This window comes from Salvelinus sp. IW2-2015, linkage group LG3 (assembly GCF_002910315.2).
Source record: "Salvelinus sp. IW2-2015 linkage group LG3, ASM291031v2, whole genome shotgun sequence".
NCBI classification, from domain to species: domain Eukaryota; kingdom Metazoa; phylum Chordata; class Actinopteri; order Salmoniformes; family Salmonidae; genus Salvelinus; species Salvelinus sp. IW2-2015.
In genome coordinates this window covers 30,640,239-30,656,025 of record NC_036840.1, presented here as the reverse complement: position 1 = coordinate 30,656,025, position 15,787 = coordinate 30,640,239, and the positions used below count along the sequence as shown (strand labels likewise).

Below are 15,787 nucleotides of genomic sequence, written 5' to 3'. Positions count from 1 at the left end.
TTTTTTATCATAGGTACACTTCAACTATGAGAGACGGAATCTAAAACAAAAATCCAGAAAATCACATTGTATGATTTTTAAGTAATTAATTTGCATTTTATTGCATACAATAAGTATTTGATACATCAGAAAAGCAGAACTTTATATTTGGTACAGACAACCTTTGTTTGTCACTTAACAGAGATCATACGTTTCCTGTAGTTCTTGACTGAGGTTTGCACACGACTGCAGCAGGGATTTTGGCCCACTCCTTCCCTACAGATCTTCTCCAGATCCTTCAGGTTCGGGGCTGTCGCTGGGCAATACGGACTTTCAGCTCCCTCCAAAGCATTTTCTATTGGGTTCAGGTCTGGAGACTGGGCTAGGCCAGCTCCAGGACCTTGAGATGCCTTCTTACGGGCCAACTCCTTAGTTGCAATGGGCTGTGCGTTCGGATCGTTGTATGCTGGAAGGACCCCAGCCACGACCCATCTTCTAATGCTCCTTACTGAGGGAAGGAGGTTGTTGGGCCAAAGATCTGCGATACAACTGGCCCCATCCATCCTCCCTCTCACTACGGTGCAGTCGTCCTGTCCCTTTGCAGAAAAGCATCCCCAAGAATGATGTTTTTCCCACCCTCCATGCTTCACGGTTGGATGGTGTTCTTGGGGTTGTACTCATACTTCTTCTTCCTTCAAAACGGCGAGTGGATTAGACCAAAAAGCTGCTATTTTTGTCATCATCAGACAACTCGCAAACATTCCTCCATTTCCTCCCTCTGGATCTCCAGATGGTCATGTGAGCAAACATCGCACAGGCTCTGACATGCACCCCTGGCTTAAGCAGGGGGACCTGCGTGCGCTGCAGGATTTTAATCCATGAGGCGTAGTGTGTTACTAATGGTTTTGCTCTTGAGACTCGCCGGTGCGTACCCAGCTCGTCTTCCGGGTCATTGAGCCCAGGTCCCTGCCGTGTAGTTCTGGGCTGATCCCTCACCTTCCTCATGATCATTGATGCCCCACGAGGTGAAATCTTGCATGGAGCCCCAGACGCGAGGGTGATTGACCGTCATCTTGAACTTCTTCCATTTTCTAATAATGCGCCAAAGTTTTTCCTTCTCACCAAAGCTGCTTGCCTATTGTCCTGTAGCCCATCCAGCCTTGTGCAGGTCTACAATTTTATCCCTGAAATGTCCTTACACAGCCTCTCTGGTCTTGCCATTGATGGAGAGGTTGGAATCTGTTTGATTGTGTGTGGACAGGTGTCTTTTATACAGGTAACGAGTTCAAACAGGTGCAGTTAATACAGGTATGAGTGAGAACAGGAGGGCTTCTTAAAGAAACTAACAAGGTCTGTGAGAGCCGGAATTCTTACTGGTTGGTAGGTGATCAAATACTTATGTCATGCAATAAAATGCAAATTAATTATTTAAAAATCATACAATGTGATTTTCTGGATTTTTGTTTTAGATTCCGTCTCTCACAGTTGAAGTGTACCTATGATAAAAATTACAGACCTCTACATGCTTTGTAAGTAGGAAAACCTGCAAAATCGGCAGTGTATCAAATACTTGTTCTCCCCACTGTATATCCATATAAATACACATATGCATATATATATATACATACACATACCTATATAGACATACATACTTTTTTCCCGAATATGCCTTTATTATTCCCTTCAAATCCTACCACCTTTCCCCCAATTGGAGTAAACTAATAAACAATAACACTTAGGCTTCTACCTTCAGTTTATACATCTTATACACATTTTACAGACACAATCTATTTTACAATAATTATATTTTGTTTGTTTTTAGTCCTTCCTCTATTTCTGATATCCATCCAGTTTGATTTCTATTTGTAACTGTGCTATTTCACAACATTTCTGAACCTACATACAGTTTACAGACCCTGTATGTTTTACATTGGTTATCTTGTTATTAGTCCCACCCTTCAGCTCCATTCAACCCCTCCCAGCTATCTCTCAACACCATCCATCCATTTCTATTTGCCATTTATTTTTCAACTGTGCTGTGATGCTTCACAAAAGTCCTGAACCTTTCTATTCTCATAGCTTCTACAGATTGTAAATAAAAAATATTTTTTTTTGCTAAAATAATTATTATATTATTGATTGATTGACTATGGTTTTTCAAATTACCCAGTATTGCTATCTGCAGCGTTAGTTTTAGGCAAATGTTGCAATTCTTCAGCCATTCCTAGACCTGTTACCAAATACAAGCTACATATGGACAATACCAAAATAAATTATCTAATAACTCTGCCTCCTCACAGCAAAATCTGCAGAGCTGGGAAGATTGTATCCCCCATATATATAAAAATCTGTTGGTTGCAAGAATTTTGTATAGTAATTTAAATTGAACATTTCTAAGTTTTGAATCCGGCGTTGTTTTGCGTATCAATTCATAAACCATGTGCCATGGGATGGGTACATCGAAAATCTCTTCCCAACTATTTTGCAGTTTATATGGCACAGCTGTCAGTGTTTTGGTCCTCAAATGAAATTGGTATATGTTTTTATTTATCACACTTTTCTTTAACCATTTATGTTCTTTAATACAGGGCCGACATACAAGTTCCTTTCTTTTTTCACCTTCTACATGTCTCTTCCATTTTGGTGGTAATCCTGCAATTAGTTGGTTGTAATTTTGGGTAGAGCAGACATTTCCATATGTGTTAGCTGCATGTGTGACATAACTCCACCAGTCCTATTTATGATATCATTCATAACAATTATACATTTTTTAAACATTTCTTCGAAAAATATGTTTTTTTTAATCAATTAGTATATTTGAGTTTAACCATGTCACGTTCTGTTTTAGTGTGGTCAGGGTGTGAGTTGGGTGGGTTATCTATGTTTTGAGTTTCTATGTTGGGTTTGTCGTTTGGCCTGATATGGTTCTCAATCAGAGGCAGGTGTTTGTCATTGTCTCTGATTGGGAACCATATTTAGGTAGCCTGTTTTGTCTTTTGGTTTGTGGGTGTTTGTCTTCCGTGTCAGTGTTTGTCGCCACACGGTACTGTTTCGTTTGTTCATTGTTTTGTTTAGTGTTCTGAGTTTGAATTAAAAATCATCATGAACACTTACCACGCTGCGCTTTGGTCCGATCCTTCTACCACCACAGACGATCGTTACAAACCACAATATTTGTTGTATTATTTGTTCTGTCTTTTCAGGTGGATTAAACTGAAATTGCAACCAACTTTCTAAGGCCTGTTTAAAAAATAACAATATTTTGGAGATTATTTCCTTTTCAAACAACCGAAAGTGAGCAGGTGTAATCTGAATAAAGGGAAACTTGAACATAGGATGAGACATTCCTACCAATTTACTAGAGAAACATTATGGATTTAAGTATAACTTTTGTATGACTGATGCCTTTAGTGAGAGGTCTAATTCTTTAAACTTAATCCTTTCTGCCCTCCGAATTCATATTCGTTATATAAATAGGCCCTTTTAATTTTGTCTGGCTTACTATTCCAAATAAAATAGATTTTTTTTTTGTTCATATAATTTAAAAAGCAGGTCTCTGGGTGTAGGCAAAACCATAAGCAAATAGGTAAACTGTGATATAACTAAAGAGTTTATCAGGGTGATTTTTCCAGAAATAGACAGGTATTTTCCTTTCCATGGTAGCAAGATCTAATCTATTTTTGCTAACTTTCTATAAAAATGTATTGGAGTGAGATCATTTCTTTCTTTTGGGATTTGTATACCGAGCATGTCCACATCTCCGTCAAACCATTTAATTGGTAAACTACACGGCAATGTAAAATGTGTATTTTTTAGTGATCCAATACGTAATATAGTACACTTACCATAATTTGGTTTTCATCCAGAGAGGATAGCAAAAGTATCTGGATCCTCTATGAGGCCGTGGAGAGATTCTAATTGTGGTTTTAAAAGAAAACATGAATCATCAGCGTACAATGACACCTTAGTTTTTAAGCCACGGATTTCTAATCCCTTAATATTATTGTTTGATCTAATTTTAACAGCTAACATTTCGATGGCAATAATAAATAGATATGCCGATAGTGGACAACCTTGTTTTACTCTTCTAGATAGTTTAAAACTTTCTGAGATGTAGCCATTATTTATTATTTTACACCTAGGGTTACTATACATAACTTTAACCCATTTTATTAGAGATTCCCCAAAATTGAAATATTCTAGGCATTTATATATAAACTCCAGTCGTACTTTATCAAAAGCCTTTTCAAAATCAGCTATGAAAACCAGGCCTGGTGTCCCCGTTATTTCATAGTGTTCTATTGTTTCCAGTGCTTGTCTTATATTATCTCCAATGTATCGTCCATCTAAAAAACCTGTCTGATTAGGATTAATAATATCTGACAATACTTTTTTAATTCTATGCGCCAAGAATTTTGCTAGGATTTTTGCATCACAACACTGAAGTGTAAGAGGTCTCCAATTTTTGAAATGGACTCGATCTTTATATATACCACTTGGGTCCTGTTTCAGTAATAATGATATCAGACCGTCTTGTTGCGTGTCTGATAATCTACCATTTATATAGGAGTGGTTAAAACATGGTAATAATGGTCCTCTGAGTATATCAAAAAAAGTTTTGTATACTTCCACTGGTATGCCATTCAGCCCTGGAGTTTACCCAGCCTTAAAGGCTTTAATTGCATCAAGAAGTTCCTCCTCTGTAATTTGACCTTCACAGGAGTCTTTCTGTACAGATGTTAATTTTACATTATTATTGTCACGGTCGTGTGTAGAGACGGACCAAGGCGCAGCGGATGTAGAGTTCCACATATTTATTATAAAGTGAAACTTAGCAAACAAAAACAATAAACAATGAACCGTGACTAACGAGAATGCTACGTGCACAAACTCAAAACACAAAACACAATATCCCACAAACACAGGTGGGCACAAACGCTACTTAAATATGATCCCCAATTAGAGACAACGATTACCAGCTGCCTCTAATTGGGAATCATACAATTCACCAACATAGAAAATAAACCTAGAACCCCACATAGAAAATAATAAATTAGAACACCCCCCAGTCTTGAATAAGTTCCTCCATTTCTTTTTGTTTTTCCTCTAACTTATTCTGTGCCTCTATGGTACAGTTTATGTTGCTATCTAACTGTACTCTTAGTAATTCAATTTCCTTTGTTAATATGGACTCTTTTGATCTGAATTGCTTTTGTTTTATAGATGAATACTGAATTGTATGGCCTCTAAAGGCACATTTAAAAGTGTCCCATACAATACGGGGATCTTCTGTACATATGTCTGAAAAAGTCAGTTATAAATTCTTCTGTCCTAGTTCTAAACAATGTATCATCTAGTAGGCTTTGATTAAATTTCCAATATCCTCGCCCACGTGGAAATTCTGTAAGAGTAATATATATGCCAATTATGTGATGATCCGACCGCATTCTGTCCCCTATCAACACTTTTTAAACTTTTGGTGCCAGAGAAAATGGCATAAGAAAGTATTCAAGACGACTAGCTTGATTACGCCTCCGCCATGTATATCTCACTAGGTCAGGGTATTTTAGTCTCCATATATCCACTAATTCCAATATATCCATGACATTCTTGATTTCCCTAAGTGCCTGAGGGTAATAGTTTGTAGTGTGATTTCCTTTCTGGTCCATAGAGGTATTGTAACGAGCATTACCGAAGGTGGCTCCCCTTCCTGTTCGGGTGGCGCTCGGCGGTCGTCGTCGCCGGTCTACTAGCTGCCACCGATCCCTTTTTCCCTTTTCGTTTGGTTTTGTCTAATTGTTTTCACCTGTTCATTGTTTGGTTGTTAGGGTGGTGTTATTTAAGTTCGTTTAGCCCGCTTCTGTTTGTGCGGGCTTGTCTTCTGTTTTGTATTAGGTGTTTCGTGTTTGATGGGGTTTTTCACTGTCCGGATTATTTCCAGTGTGTACTGTAGTGGAGTGGATTTTACGCCAATGTTTTGACGTTACCAGTTGTACTTCTGGTTGGACGTTAAAGTGTGGTTTTTCCCCGTATCCTTTGCTCTCTGCGCCTGACTCCTCACCCATTTTCCTCATCGATCGTAACAGGTATTTAAGACTGTATTAAAATCTCCCACCATAATAATAGTCTAGTGTTGCTTTTAGAGTTGATCAATTCTTATATATATTTTCAAAGAAGCTTGGTTCATCATTATTTGGACCGTATCTGTTAATAAGCCATATCTGTTTATTGTCCAATAACATATTTAAAATAATCCATCTACCTTAATGATCTGTTTGGACAATTTGCACATTTGGATCAAAATTACTGATAATTAAAACCATCACCCCTTTTGAATTTCTTTGCCCATGGGAGAAATATACTTCGCCCCCCCGTCCTTTTTCCACAAAACTTCATCTAAAATTGTTGATTGAGTTTCCTGTAAACAATATATATTATAGTCCTTCTTTTAACCAGGTAAATACTGATCGTCTTTTCTTATTATCTGCTAAGCCATTACAGTTGTAACTGGCTATACTTATTTCACCACTTACCATAATGAGACAACGTTCAATTCTATTTATCAAAATATATGTTTGTGAACGTACCATTAAAAAGTAACATTATTGTCTCTGATCTGGCGGACTCACGAAACACAAATGTTTCATTTGTAAATTACGTCTGAATGTTGGAGTGTGCACCTGGCTATCCGTAAATTAAAAAGATTTGCTTAATACAAGGAATTTGATACTTAAGTATATTTTAGCAATTACATTTACTTTTGATACTTAAGTATATTTAAAACCAAATACTTTTAGACTTTTACTCATGTAGTATTTTACTGGGTGACTTTCACTTTTACTATTTAACTTAATAGAAAATGTAAAAGTGATCTTTACTTTTACTCAAGTATGACAATTGGGTACTTTTTCCACCACTGCTGGTTACCCAAGTCAAAACGGTCAGCCCCTATCAAACGCTAGTCCTTGAATCCCCACTAAATAATATGTTTGAATGGACAGGGGTAGATTATCTGTGATCACTTGATTATCTTGATGTCCCCCCTGGCACTGAGTATGTTATTAGTGACGACTACACCCCATCGTGATCAGTATTGCAATTGGCCTTGTACAACAGCCTCTTATTTCCAGTTCAATTTACTGTATTGAATCTCCTTGGATATTTGTTTTATCTCTCATCAAACAAGCATGGCATTTCATAATGTATCAGGACATATAAAGCAACAGACGGGAAATGCATATTGTACTATGTTGCTGTCAACAGGGCAGAATATGAAGGAGCTTCTATCGAAGAAGGTGAGTGAAATCTAGACTGCCTCCAGTTTTTCCATAACAAGGAGTCTTTATACAAGGAGTTCCATGACATTTAGACTTGTTGTAATTCCGGCCATGTAGTAGTCAGTCTATTTATCGTCTATCATTAGAGAATATGTTCACTGTGGACAAGGACAGCGACGACACCCGTGTCAACAAAATGATGTGCACAGCAGGAGTTGAGGAACGATGGTCAACGATATATTGCATTGTTTGATCTGCTCAGTGCATACTATTTGTGTTTCATATGGTTAATTTAATAAATCCCTCAAACTCAACTCTGGACCTCTAAGCCAGTTCCACTGCGTTTTTTAATTGTTCCCCTCTAATCAGTGACTGATTTAGACCTGGAACACCAGGTGGGTGCAATTACACTGAACAAAAATATAAACGCAACAATTTCAAAGATTTTACTGAGTTACAATTCATATAAGGAAATCAGTCACTTGAAATAAATAAGTTAGGCCCTAATCTATGGAATACAGATAGAACAGACCCAGGCTCATAACCTCGTAGGGGAAGAGTTGAATACCCCTGCAATAGATCATAGTGATCTCCAGTACCGGAGGGTATTTTTATTGTATTCTACAATGTAGAAAATATAAAAAATAAAGAAAAACCCTTGAATGAGTAGGTGTGTCCAAACTTTTGACTGGTACTGTATACCAGGCGGTGTCAGAGGAAGGCCTTAAAAATTGTCAGACTCCAGTCACCCAAGTCATAGACTGTTATCTCTGCTACCATAAGACTGCTACATAGTTAGTCCGGGTAGCTATTTGGTTAACTACTCAATTGTCTGCATGAACCCTTTTTGACTCATCACATACGCTGCGGCTACTGTTTATTATCTACCTCAATTAACTTGTACCCCTGCACATCGACTCGGTTCTGGTACCCCGTGTATATAAGTTGTCCTTACTCATTTAGTATTTTATTGTGTCTTTTACTTTTCTATTATTTCTCTATTTTATTTCTCTCTGCGTTGTTGGGAAGGGCCAGTAAATAAGCATTTCACTGTTAGTCAACACCTGTTGTTTACGAAGCATGTGACGAGTACAATTTGATTTGATACCTTCTATGGAATACTAGTGCTCAAGACACTCCGAGACCGGAGCAGGGAGAGGGGGATGAGCTGGGGGAGGATGAGGAGGAGGATGTGTACGCACCGCTGGGCGTAAATGATGAACAGTACGACACCATCTTGACCTCCAGCATTGCTGTAGTTATTGCTAACCGAGCACCAGCGCCCGAGATCACCCGTCTGTCAAAAAAGACAGCACCCCCTTCATCGCTCAAGGTAGGACTAGGCCGGTGCAAGCTGTGTTGTGTTCAATAGGCACGAAACAGGAGAAAACAAAGCGAGATGGAGAAGGTCCTACATGAACCTGTCCAATGGTCATTGAGAACGGTCGTTGTCCTTTTCCATTTAAAAACATGTTGCTACATTGTGCCCTACTGAATATGCCCCTGGGCAGCTAGTATGCTTATGCTGCCTGTGACTAGTGAGCATTGTGCATGAGTGATAGAAAATCAGGCTCTAGTGTAATGCAACATAGTTTTTTTTAATAAGGTTAGTTGGCTCCTAGACTGGTGATACGTATCTGGTGGTATGCACTAAATTTCGAGAAAAGTCTGGAAATTTCCTCAACAAACGGGAATGTGTAGCAGATGTGAAACTAGCATGCGAGGGCCGCTATGACAAAGACAGAATTGACTGTTACAAATACACATATTCAGATTCTCTGGCATGTGATATTTAAATGTTCAATTTCAGCTGTGTAAATAATACAAGAGGATGAAGCTACTGAAAGAGACTCATATTGTTAAGGGTTTATAAATCATTTGTGTTCTTGATTTCTCTCTTTCTTTCTCTGCTAAAAAACGATGCCTTTCTTTCCAATTCTTAGCCCTCCATTTGAACCGTGGACTGGATCTTAAACTCCCTCAGTGCTTTGTGGGAAATGTGATACCTTGGTTGGGGTTGGACAGTAGAAAATGTAATGCTTGGTAATCAGTCTGTGTGTTTTTCTGTAAGTGAGTCAGGCAGTGGCTGGTCCTCCATTCAACTATAGGGTTACCTGTCCTATTTGAAGACTCTTGAAAACATGGAGTTCCATGACCAGCACTTACCACCATTCTGCAGTATAAAAGGCCCAAAAGTCTTTCTCTTGGGAATGAATGTGACATTATTGTGTGAGCTGCCACCTCTCTGTGAGCTTTCAGCCCGGCCCATAGAACCCGAAGCCCAGCTAAAGCAGAATACACTGCATTACAAATGCCTCAATAACAGATGCGCAACTACTGGCCTCCCATCTGCAACCGATCTGAGCCAGTCTCGGGCCAAGTCAGCCAGCATCAGTCATTACATGTGTTTTCCATCGTTCATATCCTCCGACATGAGACAACACAGCATGGGAGAGGGCGAGTAGGGGGATCCAGAGATATCCACACATTAATACAGTGGAGAATTTCATCCGCATACTGATCACATTGCCTCTAGTGAATGTGTCAGTGATGGGCCTGACTTAAAGACACTGGAGGGGGTTGGAGTGGAGGATTATGGACTTTGCCTAATGCTTGAGTGCACATAAGTTTAGTTGATCTGCTGTTCTGACTAGTAAGACAATCGTAGTCCATATGTGGAGGAAGGATCATTTGTGTATGAGAGAATGTCTGTCTAAAATGGCAACATATTATTCTTTAAAGAAGTGCACTATATAGGTACCATTTTGGATTCAACCTATGAGTGTGTTAGTGGGTACAGTACATGTGGGTATGCTTGTGTGCACAAGTGGGTGGGTGTATCTACAGGAGGTAAATGAAGCGTTGAAATCTGAGCGGATGACTGGGCCAGAGCCATAAAGAGGCTCCATTACCATCACCCCTGTCAACAGCCTAGTGCCTCCCTCAGCGAGTGTATCCTTCAATCTGATTCAATTCAGCTTCATGGATCTGTATGCATAGCGGCCCTCGCATGAATGCCATCTTATCTCAAATAAAATGAAATTCACTAATATTCACCATAATAAATCAGTAATTTTCCATACATTCACTTATCCTGCCTATTTGTGTACATTAGCCTACCTCTGTGCTATTCCTGTGGAATGGCGCCATCTTGTGAATGGTGTGAAATAGACTTATTAGGGGAAAAACACAGCATCAGTATTTGTAGTGTCATGTCTGGATTGTGTCTAGCAGTATGTGTTTTTTTAGTGTTCCAGAAGAAAATGCCACAGGGCAATGCTGAAACACTATATTCTCTAGCCACTAGGCAAGGTAAGGCCAGACAACAGCCATAAGGTATATTCCTGTAGGTCTGCATTTATGGGTGAAAACAGTAGGTCAGTGATGCTAAGTATATAGAGCAGTATTACTGCCATTAAAATGATTTATCACTCCATAGTCTATTGGCAAGTTCTGTCAAACCGGAAAATGATTTGCTACTGAACACCCGGTGGAAAGGGATTGATTTTAGTCTCCTTTTCACTCTGTTATTCTATAGCGCGTGGGTGAGACAGCATCTCCTCCATGTATAACATGTTTGTGCCCAACCAGCCGCTTGGGATGGATCTGCTGAGTGAGCTACAGGAGAAGGTGAAGAGAGGGTCTCTCAGTATGGACGAGCCTCTGGAGAGGTTCAGTGACTGGCAGAGGGTACAGACGGGAATGGACTCTAGTCAACAGGTAATAATGTGGGGAAGTTAGTCTGCTGTTTCTGCTCAACCTTAAATGTAGACTCAATAATCTGACCATCATGCACAGCGGGAAACTTCCTGCTCACAGACATCAACAACAGTAGAATTCAAGACATCTCTTCCCAATGTAGGCGTGCCTCATAGGGCTCAAATAAGGAACTGTGTGCAGGACAGGTGGGCTTTGAACAGTACTCATCCATAAGTACGTTGTGCATTTTGCCTTGGTGTGGTTGCTGTATCTAATGGATTGGTTGCTGTATCTAATGGATTGGTTGCTGTATCTAATGGATTGGTTGCTGTATCTAATGGATTGGTTGCGGTTATCTAAATGGATTGGTTGCTGTGTATCTAATGGATTTGGTTGCTGTATCTAATATGGATTGGCTGCTGTATCTAATGGATTGGTGCTGTATCTAATGGATTGGCTGCTGTATCTAATGGATTTGGCTGCTGTATCTAATGGATTGGTTGCTGTATCTAATGGATGGTGGCTGTTATCTAATGGATTGGCTGCTGTATCTAATGGATTGGCTTGCTGTATCTAATGGATTGGCTGCTGTATCTAATGGATTGGTTGCTGTATCAATGATTGGTTGCTGTATCTAATGGATTGGCTGCTGTATCTAATGGATGGTTGCTGTATCTAATGATTGGTTGCTGTATCTAATGGATTGGCTGCTGTATCTAATGGATTGGCTGCTGTATCTAATGGATTGGTTGCTGTATCTAATGGATTGGTTGCTGTATCTAATGGATTGGCTGCTGTATCTAATGGATTGGCTGCTGTATCTAATGGATTGGCTGCTGTATCTAATGGATTGGTTGCTGTATCTAATGGATTGGCTGCTGTATCTAATGGATTGGTTGCTGTATCTAATGGATTGGCTGCTGTATCTAATGGATTGTTCCTCTATCTAATGGATTGTAACTCCACAGGAGAAACTATGCCAGCTGAGGGCGAGCATCATCAACAACTGAGAGGACATTGCCAAAGTGTCTACGTTAACAAGTGTCTACGTTAACATTCTAAATAATTTTTGTTGATGCAGGATAAATGGCTATCACAATTCCACATTTGGGAGAGACATACTGTAGCCTACTAAACCTTTTTCAGGACCCTGTCTTTCAAAGATATTCGTAAAAATCCAAATAACTTCACAGATCTTCATTGTAAAGGGTTTAAACACTGTTCCCATGCTTGTTCAATGAACCATAAACAATTAATGAACATGCACATGTGGAACGGTCGTTAAGACACTAACAGCTTACAGACAGTAGGCAATTAAGGTCACAGTTATGAAAACTTAGGACACTAAAGAGGCCTTTCTACTGACTCTGAAAAACACAAAAAGAAAGATGCCCAGGGTCCTTGCTCATCTGCGTGAACATGCCTTATGCATGTTGCAAGGAGACATGAGGGCTGCAGATGTGGCCAGGGCAAAAATTGCAATGTCCGTACTGTGAGACGCCTAAGACAGCGCTACAGGGAGACAGGACGAACAGCTGATCGTCCTCGCGAGTGGCAGACCAGATGTAACATCACCTGCACAGGATCAGTACATCCAAACATCACACCACTGGGGCGGCAGTGGTAGTGGTTAGAGTGTTGGACTACATTTACTAGTAACCGGAAGGTTGCAAGATCGAATTCCTGAGCTGACAAGGTAGAAATCTGTCATTCTGCCCTGAGGCAGTTAACCCACTGTCATTGAAAATAAGAATTTTTTCTTAACTGACTTGCCTAGTAAAATGAAGGTCAAATAAAATAAATAAAACACCTGCGGGACAGGTACAGGATGGCTACAACAACTGCCAAGTTACACAGGAACGCACAATCACTCCATCAGTGCTCAGACTGTCCGCAATAGGCTGAGAGAGGCTGGACTGAGGGCTGTAGGCTCTGTTAAGGCAGGTCCTCACTAGACATCACAAACCCACCATCGCTGTGTGTTACAGGAAGACATCCTCCTCCCTCATGTGGTACCCTTCCTGCAGGCTCATCCTGACATGACCCTCCAGCATGACAATGCACCAGCCATACTGCTCGTTCTGTGCATGATTTCCTGCAAGACAGGAATGTCAGTGTTCTGCCATGGCCAGCGAAGAGCCCAGATCTCAATCCCATTGAGCACTTCTGGGACCTGTTTGGATCGGAGGGTGAGGGCTAGGGCCAATCCCCCAGAAATGTCCTGGAACTTGCAGGTGCCTTGGTGGAAGAATGGGTAACATCTCACGGCAAGAACTGGTTAAATCTGGTGCAGTCCATGAGGAGGAGATGCACTGCAGTACTTAATGCAGCTGGTGGCCACACCAGATACTGACTGTTACTTTTGATTTTGACCAACCCTTTGTTCAGGGACACATTCCATTTCTGTTAGTCACATGTCTGTGGAACTTGTTCAGTTTGTCTCAGTTGTGTAAATATTTGTATGAACATAAGATTTAACATGTTAAGTTTGCTGAAAATAAACGCAGTTGACAGTGAGAGGATGTTTCTTTTTTTACTGAGTTTACATATGATCATTACCGTGACTTTTAACAATGTGCTTACATTTGACATACTGTAAGCAGTCACAGCTAACATCAAGGGACTTCATATAATTGACACAAACTGTTGTTTAAGTAAGCTAGTTGGCCAGCTAGCTAGTTAACTGTTTGTGACCTATTACAATATTATGCCAGAGCCAATAAGGCCGCAATATAGAGATGTTTCTAAACGTTATGCAGAAGATTGAAGTCCTAATTACCCTTCTAGTTGTAGTCCCATTGGGCACACATCAAATGACAGCACCCTTTGTAACGTAAAGAGTTTTGTAGTTGTAATTCCCACAGCTCATCTTGATGATGGTGATTAGTCTACAAATGACAATCTTGGCAGAGGGAATTCTTACATTCCTTAATATAAGTCTAACTTCTCTGTCATTAAAGTGGTGTGAAAGTGACATTGCAGAAAGAGGGTAGAGAGCCACATGCAGTACAGTTACTGTACTGTAGTGCCTCAACGACCCTCTTTCTCTTACATTTACATTACATTTAAGTCATTTAGCAGACGCTCTTATCCAGAGCGACTTACAAATTGGTGCAGTCACCTTATGACATCCAGTGGAACAGCCACTTTACAATAGTGCATCTAAATCTTTTATTACTCACTTTCTTCTAATCTTTACAGGAAAATGCCACGGGCACTATCTGATGTGTGAAGACATTTCACTGCAGCTAATGTAGAAGGAAAAGCTGTGTACATTTGCAAATACTGTGGCAAATCATATGTGAAGAATGCAACAAGAAGCAGAATCATCTGGCCAAGTGCATAAAATTCCCTCAGAGCTTACAACAAGCAACCTCTGGAAAAAGTCCCTCTACTTCTATTCGAGGTGAAAACTATGAATCAGACACCTTATCGATAGCAACAGCTAATGAATCAGATTTTTTTTTAACTCAATGGAGGAACGTAGTCAGAGAAATTCTGATGAATGTCTTGCTCGAGCTGTGTACGCAACTGGTTCACCTCTGATGCTCACAGGCAATGTGTATTGGAAGAGATTTCTGAATGTTCTTCGCCCAGCATACACCCCTCCTACCAGACATGCTTTATCTACTCATTTGCTGGATGCAGAGTTCAACAGAGTTCAAGTGAAGGTCTACCAACCCTAGTCGTACCTAAGAACAGCCCTTGGCCATATACCACACCCCCCGTGCCTTATTGCTTAAAAATGCTTTATATTAACTCTATGGCTTTCCATACTCTTATAGGTCCCATCAAACAAGAACATTGTATCATTTCCTAGCTGCTTTGAGAAGTTTGCTTGTTTAATCATTGGTATAACTGTTGTATAATTTTTGTTTGTAGATGGATTTTAAAAGTAGACCCAGCGAAAGGACGTTGCACAAGCAGCACCTGTATTTAACTAGGTAGGCCAGTTGAGAACAAGTTCTCATTTACAACTGCGACCTGGCCAAGATAAAGCAAAGCAGTGCGACACAAACAACAACACAGAGTTACACATGGAGTAAACAAACGTACAGTCAATAACACAATAGAAAGAATCTATATACAGTGTGTGCAAATGAGGTAAGATAAGGGAGGTAAAGCAATAAATAGGCAGTAGTGGCGAAGTAATTACAATTTAGCAATTAAACACTGGAGTGATAGATGTGCAGAAGATGAATGTGCAAGTAGAGATGCTGGGGTGCAAAGGAGTAAAAAAATAAATGACAATATGGGGATGAGGTAGTTGGATGGGCTATTTACAGATGAGCTATGTACAGGTGCAATGATCTGTGAGCTGCTCTGACAGCTGATGCTTAAAGTTAGTGAGGGAGATATGAGTCTCCAGCTTCAGTGATTTTTGCAATTCATTGCAGTCATTGGCAGCAGAGACCTGGAAGGAAAGGCAGCCAAAGGAGGAATAAGCTTTGGGGGTGACCAGTGAAATATACCTGCTGGAGCACGTGCTACGGGTGGGTGCTGCTATGGTGACCAGTGAGCTGAGATAAGGCGGGGCTTTACCTAGTAAAGACTTATAGATGACCTGGAGCCAGTGGGTTTGGCGAAGAATATGAAGTGAGGGCCAGCCAACGAGAGCATACAGGTCACAGTGGTTGGTAGTATATGGGGCTTTGGTGAAAAAAAGGATGGCACTGTGATAGACTGCATCCAATTTGCTGAGTAGAGTTTTGCAGGCTATTTTGTAAATGACATCGCCAAAGTCAAGGATCGGTAGGATAGTCAGTTTTACGAGGGTATGTTTGGCAGCATGAATGAAGGATGCTTTGTTGCGAAATAGGAAGCCGATTCTA

The 15,787-nt window shown here is 40.2% G+C and overlaps 1 pseudogene; it reads left to right on the top strand.

The window, feature by feature from the left end:
• LOC139023383 (uncharacterized) overlaps positions 1 to 15,787 on the top strand; it is a 46,791-nt pseudogene that overhangs the window by 27,778 nt on the left and 3,226 nt on the right.